This window comes from Echinops telfairi, unplaced genomic scaffold, assembly GCF_000313985.2.
Source record: "Echinops telfairi isolate 266 unplaced genomic scaffold, ASM31398v2 ScPeMD7_7469;HRSCAF=8507_0, whole genome shotgun sequence".
NCBI classification, from domain to species: Eukaryota; Metazoa; Chordata; class Mammalia; order Afrosoricida; family Tenrecidae; genus Echinops; species Echinops telfairi.
In genome coordinates this window covers 81,383,585-81,393,900 of record NW_022111372.1, presented here as the reverse complement: position 1 = coordinate 81,393,900, position 10,316 = coordinate 81,383,585, and the positions used below count along the sequence as shown (strand labels likewise).

Below are 10,316 nucleotides of genomic sequence, written 5' to 3'. Positions count from 1 at the left end.
CGGTCGATATGAGTTAGAATGGACTCGATGGCCGTGAGCAGGTATGCAACGGAGCTGTGCAGATTCTCCAAAAGTCAAATTGGCGGCACTCTTCCCGGCCTCTGCTACAGTTTAACTGAAAGAAGACTACTCCCTTGCTCTGAGTGCCTTCGAGCCTCAGGAGGTATGAGCCTGGCAAAATCTTCAGTGGGCTTTTCATTTGGGCACGGTATTCTGGACCAGTACCTTCTCTTAGTGGACGCTTCACAGTTACTGCTTTTGCAGTGACAGTTTTTATCACCACAATTAAACCTATGAACCATCAATACTCACTACTGAATCATTGAATTCTATCAGCACCTTTCTCCACCTGCTCTTCCCCAGGTCCCTCAGGAGAAGAGGAATCTCTTCCGTAGGGATGCTCCCCTTATTTCGTGTGGGAACATATCCATGAGAATATGTGTTAAGGATTTGTGTTCCCCTAAATATGTGTCCAATGAGCCAGGCCATGATTTCCCACTATTAGATCATTATTGTGCATTTTGCAATCTGATCTAATTATCCCAATTGTTATAAATTCTAAGCTCTATCATGGTAATGAGGCAGGCTTAGAGACAATTATGTTAATGAAGCAGTATATCATCTGCAGAATTGTATTGTATCTTGAGCCAATCTCTTTGGAGATATAAAAGAGATTAAATAAGTGAGCAGAGATAAGGGGCATCAGTATCAGTAGAGCGTGCCCTGTGGATCGAGATCCCTGTGCAGAGAAACTCCTATACCCAGGGGGAGATTGTTGCAAAGCTATGGAAAAGCTCCAAAAGCCACTGGGCCCAAAGATGTTGAAAAGAGAACAGGACCTTCCTTTAAAGCTTCCATCCTGAATTTGACTTCTGGGCTGCTAAACTGTGAGGGAGAAAGCTTCCGTTTGTTAAAGTCATCCACTTGAGATTATTTCTTTTATAGCAGCATTCTATAACTAAGACTGTGTAAGCCAACCACTGTGTGCTTCTATCTCCCCATTTTATGTAGCTCATTTCTATATTGGCCATGCTTATCGAACCAGTAGTGTGCAGAGCCACACTTATGCCTTGATCTAAAGAATCTTCTGCTGTTCTGGTTGGAGCTCTGATCAAGAACCTCCATACACAACATCCAGTCCAGAGAGAGCCATACAATCGTAGCGATTTATATCAGCTCACATGTGCATACCAGCTGTTGTCTTAGGAGTCCACACAGCTCCCAGCTGTTCAAATCAGCCAGCCCATTCCCTCTCGCCTCCCTGGCCACTGTGTGCTAGCTCAATAGGTGCTTATGAAACATGTTCAAACTCAGCTGATCTTTTAATTGATACAAATGCCCCATTTCCATTCATCAGGTGGACCCAGGTAATCAATACAAGCGAGCATCCTAGGATGTCACTAACCATCTCCCTTTAACTTCCTGTCTTAGAAAGGGATTCTCAGTGCTGGGATCTTGGATCCAAAGAATGTGCTTTGTTTCTGGTTCTTTTTCTCAGGTTGTGGCTTCCCCTCTTTCACCTCTAGGGCAGTTTATTTTAAGCCTAGCAACATGGCAAACCTGACCCATCTCCTTGTTAGGGTTTCATTTGCCTTATTTGCATAGTTGCCCCCATCCGGGGGCCATGCATCTTATGGACACAGTTCCTTTTGTGGGCCCCAACTACGCATTGGTGTCATCTCATCCAGTCATTTAGTGGGCGTTATGAAGATTATAACTAGAAAGGCAATCCTTTTAACAAACTTTTCTTGTAAATTCGATGAAGGTTTATAAAATCAGCTTATAGATTTACATTCAACAATTTTTACATATGTTATTTCAACTCATCCATTGCACCCCCCTTAATATACCATCACTTATCCCACTTCATCAGTGCTTCCTGGTTCCAGTCCTCCATCTTGCCTGACCCTATGAATTCCACTCTTGGGGAAATGCTATTCTTTTGATTTTAAATGGTTGATTATTCTAACCTGGGGGTCAGTTCCATTCTAGACCTGAAGGAGGTCCTATCATTATCTATCTTACCAATAAACTTCATTTTTTTAAAATGATTTTGAGATTTGTTCTACATTTTCTCTCACTTTATCTAGAACCTTCTACTCTGATCCCTTTTAGAGCAGTTGATGGTCACAGCATCACCACCTAGCTCTTCAGTTGCCAGAGTTGTGGAGGCTGAGGCTTGTGTGGCTCATCACTCTTCTTTCCTCTGGACCGAGAGAGACCAGGAGTTCCACCATAGATGGTTGCTCATGAGTGTTTTAGGCCCCGTTGCTACTCACCAAAGTAGGATGCAGAACACTGTCCAGTGACAGTGCCATGCCACTGACCTTGGTGTCTCTGGAGACTCTGATCACTCTTCCTCCAGGACTAGCCACTGATTCCCTCACAGTCTTTGATTATGTCTAAAACGTTCTCCAAACTTTGCTCCCTGCATGCTGTATCACATCCATGGCTATATTTGCAGCAAAGATAAACACACAAATACAATTATTCTCTGTCAAATTTATATATATTTATGGGTATACTTCCAGTCTCCCTCCCACAACTGTTCAACTTGTGTTTCCTATCCAAGTATCGATCAGCAGAGTGCTAATACTGTAAGATTGTGTACATCACACTGATTGCCTCTGTTGTTCTTAACTTTTACAAACCTTCCAATGTCTGATCTTGCCTCCATCATTTTTAAACTAGCATCCTCCTTATTATATGCTGCATTCTCGTTCACTCAGGTTAACACTTGTCTTCCTATAGCCTGAGTCTTCCCAGCCCTTCCCACTAACAATCAAATAATATTTCTTTGAGTGTGAAAACCTTTTCTTGGTTCTGTGTAATGGGTTTTAATTGATTGCATACAATATTTGTCCTTTTGTGACTGACTCATTTCACTCAGCATAAGGTCTTCCAGGCTCATTCATATTAAGAGATGTTTTGCATATCCATCACTATTCTTTAGCATTGTATAGTATTCTGCTGTGTGAATGTTTGTTTATTCATTCTTCCACTGATGAGCAATTATGTTGCTTCCATCGTTTTGCTAATGTAAATAGTGCTGTGATGAATGTGAGTGTGCGTAGATTTATTTGTGCCACAGTTCTTATTTCTATAGGTCATATGGTATTTCCATTTCCAACTTTTGGAGGAAGAACCATACCACTCTCCACAATGGCTGCACCTTTTACAGTCCCACCCCCAGCATTGGAAGATTCTAGTCTTTTTGCTCCCTCACCAGCATTTGTTGTTCTCTGTATTTTTTCTTTTTAACTTTGCTGTTGAAGCTGGGGTAAAGTGCGATCTCACTGGCTCGAGTTGCATCTCTCAAGCAGCTGATGATCATTAGCTTCATGTGCTTGTTACCGGCCTGACTATCTTCTTTGGTGAAGTGCCTGTTCATGTTTTCTGTCAAGTTTAAATTGGATTATTTGTCTTGTTGAAGTGTTGAGCGTTACCTATAAATATTAGTAATTACTCTCTTATCTGATATGCCATTGCCAATTTTTCCAGTCTATTTTATTTTTTATGTGAAATCTTTTGATGCCTAACTTTTGGACATCCCAGTCATCTAGTTTGTTTTCTGCTGTTTAAATATTTCTCATGATGTGTGCAGTATCTGTATGTCATGGATTAGCACCCCTAAATTTCCCCCCCTTTTTTCGCTGATGATTTTTATAGTTATAGGGTTTACATTTAGGTCTCTGATCAAACTTCATATATATGGAGTGAGATGATATGTGTTCTATTTAATACTTCTGCAAATGAATATTGAGTTTTGCCAGCATCATTTTTTTTCCTTTCAGAATCTGTTCCACTAGAACGTTCAGTGACTCTTAAGTGAAGTTCCTATAGAGTAGGCTTGCTGAAGTCTGATTCAGCATTTGTTGATGAAGATGTCCCACTTTCACTTATAAACATTTTCAGTCACAGATAGAAAGGAGGCAAGGCAGGTTGTTTTGCTAACTCTGGAAAGGTCACGCTGCCTAATTTTTCCAGAAACAATGCTGACTTAGATGGGGTGGGGCTGTGTTTTCACTATCTTAGCCAGGCACATAACACCAAGTTTATAGTCAAACTGAGGACAGACTGCAGAGTCTGCTACTATCGCTGCAAGTCCCTCTTGCCAATTCTGGGCCTGGGATCATCTTGGACTGACTTCTTGTGGCTTTGATCTTTCTGTTTTCAAACTTATCTAGCCTAGGGAGTTATAAACTGAGGCCTGAATGGAGTACTGAAGCCTTGAGCCTCTCAGAGTTATGCCTCTCATTTTCTTACATGGTGTGAGTAGTACTGGGGGCTGGATTTTGCTTTTAAATATTGGGGCTCTTATATCTTCTATCAAAATCCATATAGTCCTCCAATGTGTCAAGCACATTTGCACATATGCCACCATCATCATTTTCAAAGCATTCTCTTCCCACTTGAGCCCCTGATATCAGTTCCCCTACTTTCCCTCCCTCATTGATAAGTTATAGATTGTTTTTTACATATCTTACATCATCCTCCATCACCCCTCACCCACTTTTCCATTATTCATTCCCCTGGGAGGGGGTTCTAGTTTGATCCTCGTGATCGATTTCTCCTTTCTCCCCCAACCCTCCCCTAATCCTCCTGGTATCTCTACTCTCCTTGTTGGCCCTGAGGCGGGAGCAGGGAGGGAGGGGAAAAAATGAGGACTTGATGCCAGGGGCTTAAGTGGAGAGCAAATGTTTTGAGAATGATGAGGGCAATAAATGTACAAATGTGTTTTACACAATTGATGTATGTATGGATTGTGATAAGAGTCTTATGAGCCCCTAATAAAATGATTAATAAAAAAGAAATCAAATGATGCATCACATTGAGCAAATCTAAGGTATAAGACCTCTTCAAAGTATTAAAGAGTGAAAATGTCACTTTGGGGACTAAAGTGCACCTGACCAAAGCCATGGTATTTTTAATACCCTCTTATAAATAAGAAATTTGGAAAATCACTGAAGAAAATAAAAAAAGAATGGATGCATTTAAATGATGGTGTTGGTGAAGCATACTGAGCTATGTTATGCCTACCAGCAGAATATTCAAATCTGTTTTGGAAGAAGTATGACTCTCAGAAGCAGAGATGGTGAGATTTGATCTCATGTACTTTGGATAAGTTATCAGGAGAGACCCGTCTATGGAAAAGGACATCATTCTTAAAGTAGAGGGTGAGAAAAACACAGGAAGACCCTTAATGTGATGAATTGACACATGGGTTATAGAATAGATCCAAGAGCCATAATGACTGCGGGGATGGTGTAGAACCTGGCAGGGTTTTGTTTTGTTGAATATAGGGTCAATGTAAATTAGAACAGACACATCGGCATCTAACAAGAACAAATAACAGCAATTATGCTTCAGGGATTGTACTAGTTGTTGGAACAGGATATAGATAATAAAATAATAACAGCAGTTAAGCAATAGAAATTATACCAAGTTTTTTATTTGCATTGTTACATTTAATCTTCAAAACCTTATGAGATGGTTATCATTGCTCTATCTTACTGTTAAAGGAACAGGTCCTGACAGACCTCTTTCTCAACTATATCAGTGATAAATATGTTGCAACCCTTACTTTCTGGGAGTTCTCAAACTAGTGTTGTATTGTTAGGTATCTTTGAGTCAATCTGACTCATTGTCACTCTATGGGGCCCCATTGTATTTCCCAGGATGTCATCGTTATAGGAGCAGATCACAGGGTTTCCCCCGCCCCATAAAATCTCTAAGTGAGTTTGAACCACCAACCTTTTGGTTAGCAGCTGAGCATCTAGCTGTTGTGCCCACAGAACTCTTAGGTATCATTTAGTCAATTCCAAACCATAGTGACCCTATGCACAACAGAGGGAAACACTGCCTAGTCCTGAGCCATCTCCACAATTGTTTCTATGCTTGAGCCCATTGTTGCAGCCCTTGTGTCCATCCATCTTGTTGAGGGACTTCCTCTGCCCCTCCGCTTTACAAAGCCTGATGACTTTCTCCCAGGACTGGTCTCTTCTGACAATGTGTCCAAAATATGTAAGATGAAGCCTCGCCATCTAGCTTCGAAGGAGCTCTCTGGCCGTAGTTCTTTTAAGACAGATTTGTTGGTCCTTCTGACAGTCCATAGTCCTTTGAAGTTTTTTTTGCCAACACTGCAATTTAAACACATTGATTCTTCTTTGGATATTCTTATTAAATGTCCAACTTTCACATGCATATTAGATTATTGAAAATTCCTATGGGCTAAGTATAGAGCAAGATAAATAAGTGTTGGAACCTCTGGACTTGTTAGAAAACCTTATTGATGTTCTCTCTGCACTTTATAATAGTTCACCTTAGAGTGGAAAATTAGCTGTGTTACAATGGACTCATAGAAAAAGCATCAGCAAAATGGAGCTATTTGTCCCAGAGACCATAGGAGTGGAACTTGGATGTGGGTTGTCTTCAAGTGTCTAAAAGATTTTCATTCAAAGGATAGTGATCAGAAAATTAACAATCCTCACTGCGCACCTTAGAAGTAATGGTCTTAATTTGCAGAAAGATTAGTTTGGATTAAGACCTGAAGCTGCCTGTAATAAGCAGAGTGACTGGTCTACAGAAAGGGAGAACTTAGCTGTGAGTTGAGAGGGTTTAGCTGAAGTGGGTATTTGCACGTAAATACATGGTTTTATGGAACCCCCACAGCTCTAATAATGCTCTCTAAATGATACCCTTTACTTATTCCCCTGGATCTGCTCACACAGAGCCAGAGCATCAGCTCTGTGAGATGGAGCTTCTTTGTCTCACTCAGCAGGTTCCAACAAGTGGGTAGAATGATGGGAACTAGCTATCTTATGCATTAAAAAGAAAGGACACTTATTGAGCATCATCTGTGTTATTAACAACTGTGCATGAAGCAATCTTCAAAAAGTTCATGGAAAAAGCATATTATAAAAAACATCTATACATGGCTGTAGTAGTCACCTAATCTGGTGTCAATTTAAGGATTAAGAGTATAGGGGGAGAGTCTAGGCTGTCAATCTGGAGTTAGCCAATGAGACTTCTGTGTGGGCATGGCCTTCTCCTGAGAATTCTGGCAAATCTGAAGCTTCCTCCTTAGAGGCGGAAGGCACTTCTCTCTCTCTACCACTCCTTGGGAGACATTTGCAGAAGACAAGCCGCATGGATGCAACCAGACCTCTGAAGCCAGAGAAACCACAGAGAGACCCCTGCCAGCTCTGAGATACTTACACCACCACTGGACCCAAAGACTTTCTACCCACTGGCTTGTGATTGTCCTGCATTTGGCTTCATTGCATGTGTTTCATGAGTCTTAAGAGAACTTTATAGATTGGTATCAGACATATGGGCTAATATCAGACTTATGACCTTGGACTGGACTGGGTTGGGATGTTTTCTTAATGTACAAATGCTCTTGTATATAACCTCTTCCTTATACACATATGTGCATCTATGAATTTGTTTCTCTAGTCCACCCATACTAACACAATGGCTTAACATTTTATTGTGTCCAAATAGCATACTAACTTCTTATAATATGTTTGAACAGGATCTAATTTGAAGCACTAAGAAGGGTAAGACATCATTTGAGGGTCCTTGGAAGACCAACAGGAATTCTGCTAAAATTAAAGCAAGATCAAAACATCAACTTTATGTTGAAAGCTGGGTGGAAGAATGGTGAGATCATTGATATTTTAGGAGATTTTATGAGGACAATGCTCCAAAGAAGCCAGCTGTTTAAAAATAGAAAATTCATTTAAACAATATTGAAGATGAAACCTGCAGCAGCAGATCATCAACATCATTTGCAAGAAAACAATTAAATCACGTTTGTGTCCTAATTGAAGAGAACCAATGGTTATCAGAAAAAAATTGCCAACACCATAAACATTCCAATTGGTTGAGCTGGTACATTTCTAATTGAAAAATTAAAGTTGAGCAGATTTTCTATTTAATGGGAGCCAAAATATTGCACCCAGATTAACTGCAGACAAGAGCATGGCTTTCAATGTAGTTTTCAGCAAGTGAAATCAAGATCCTGAATCATTTCCTGGGACAACTGTATCCTCCTGAAGACAAAGTACAGTCAAAGTAATGGCTACCAAAAGACAAAAGTGGTCCAGTTAAAGCAAAAGCAGACACATCAAGAGCAAAGGTACAGCAATAGTTTGTTGGATGCTCAGGACATTTTGTTTGTTGACTTTCTGGAGGGCCAAGGAACAACCGTCTGCTTATTATGAGAGTGTTTGCAGAAAGTTATCTACAGGTTAGCTGAAAGTGCCCAGAAAGCTTCACCAGAGACTCCTTTTCTGTCATGGCAATGCTCCTACTCATTCCTCTCACCAAACAAGGGCAATTTTTTAGAGCAGTTAGATGGGACATCATTTGCCATTCAATTTGCAGTCCTACTTTGGCTCCTTCTGACTTCTTTTTGTTTCCTATCTTAAAAATGTCTTTAAAAGACTTCCATTTTTCTTCAGTTAGTAATGTAAAAAAAAGCAACACAAAAAACTGCATTGATGTGGTTAAATTCTAGAACTCTTGTGCTTTAGGGATGAACTAAATGGCTGGCATCATCACTTATGAAAGTGTCTTGACCTTGATACTGCTTATGTTGAGAAAGAAAGTATTATTTATTTGCATCTTTTAATTTCATCTTTTCTGTGAACTTTTTCAAGTCTCCTCATATTATAATATTTCAAGGTCAGTCACAACTGTTCTCTCCATTTTTAGATCTGAACAAACACACTCAGAGGTTAAGTAGCAATAATAGTAATGGCTACCAATGACTAAGCAGTTTCTCCGTGCCTTGCATAGAAATCAGAACCTTTTCATCCATGCTCGCCAATCCTCCTGACAATTCTATAAAGTACATGCCCTTTTTCTCTCTCATTTTTTCAGAAAAGGAAACTGAGACTTGGAGAGGTCAATGACTTAATTGAGGTGCCTTGGTGACAGAAGTGATATATATCTTTAATAGGGGTGGCATTTTGGAGCAGCTGTTCAAATGTGCCAAAACAGCTCATTCAATTCAATTATGCATTATTTTAAGTTCCTCCTCCTTTGGAGTTTAGTGGGGTTTAGTTTATTTTGATAGAGAACATTTCTGCGGGAGCATTAAGGAGGAGAAGTGTCTACGGGACTTAATTAGATGGAAGGAAGACCGATGGATGATGAGGAGGACAAAGGCTTGTGATGAGACTTCCTTCGTGACTACAGGACAAAGGAATGCTAGTGGAGAAAGGGTTCTTGGATGGTGTAAAACGTGAACTGAAAGGTTAGACACTCGAGTCCACTGAGGGACACCTTGGAAGGAAGACCTGGCAATCTTGTGTTTGTTGGTTTGCTTTTTTTTTTAAAACAACCATTAAAAAAAAGTAATGAGCACAATTCTACACTGACAAACACGGATCACTCTGCAGTGGGATGCACACAATGGCAACTGGTTTTAATGGAGAAAGAATTCACAGAGGGATTGTTGAGTCTTCGTCTTTCCTGGTTCGTTTTGGTCTCTGCAGCCCCTAGCTGAGGTGCCTCTTCATTGGTCGCAGAGGAGAGACCCAGTGGGGCTTGAGTTCCTTTGTCTTCTGCTTTTTGTTATGTGTCTCCTGGGCAAAAAGAAGCAATCAGGGAATGGGACTGACATGGTTGTAGAGTCAGAAATCTTGAGATTGACTTCTACCTGTTTAACTGTCCTATGGTCTTGATCAAGTCCAGTTTTGATTACTGTCCCAGTTTATACCCGTAATTGTAGATTTTTTTATGTCCTAACTCATAATCATGATTGGAAATCATATTGAAGAAAGCATCAAAAGCAACACAAATAATTACTCAATTTGAATTGAAATAGGGCATGCCATACATAGGTCCAGGAGCCCTGTTGCCATAATGGTTACGTGTTGGGCTTCGATTTACAAGGTCCAGTTCAAAACCCCCTTTGGCGCTGAGAGTGAAAGAAAGGACTTTCTACTCTTGACAAGAGTCACAATCTTAGAAACTCACAGTGGCAGGTCCACCCTGTCCTACAGGGTTGCTATGAGTTGGCATCTACTCAATGACAGTGAGTTTAGTTTTGCTTTATACATAGGACTGAAAACATGGGCTCTGGCATCAGAGTGTCTGGATTCAGTTCTAGGCTCTGTGTGATAGACAAAACACTTAAGCCAAGTCTTTGTCTCTGCATCTGCAGACCGTGAATACTAGTAGTTATGACTCAGAGGCTTTTTAAGAAAAAGAAACAATTCCTTTACAGTGCTTAGCTCAGTGTCAGGCACATGCTCAGTTTTATTGATACAAAAGATATGGCTGTTGGAGGCTCTATGATGGAG

The 10,316-nt window shown here is 40.4% G+C and overlaps 1 protein-coding gene across 1 annotated transcript in view; it reads right to left on the bottom strand.

Annotated features, from left to right (window-relative positions):
- The window catches only part of GLRA1 (glycine receptor alpha 1), a 161,139-nt gene that overhangs the window by 125,952 nt on the left and 24,871 nt on the right, over window positions 1-10,316 (bottom strand). The window lies entirely within an intron of this gene.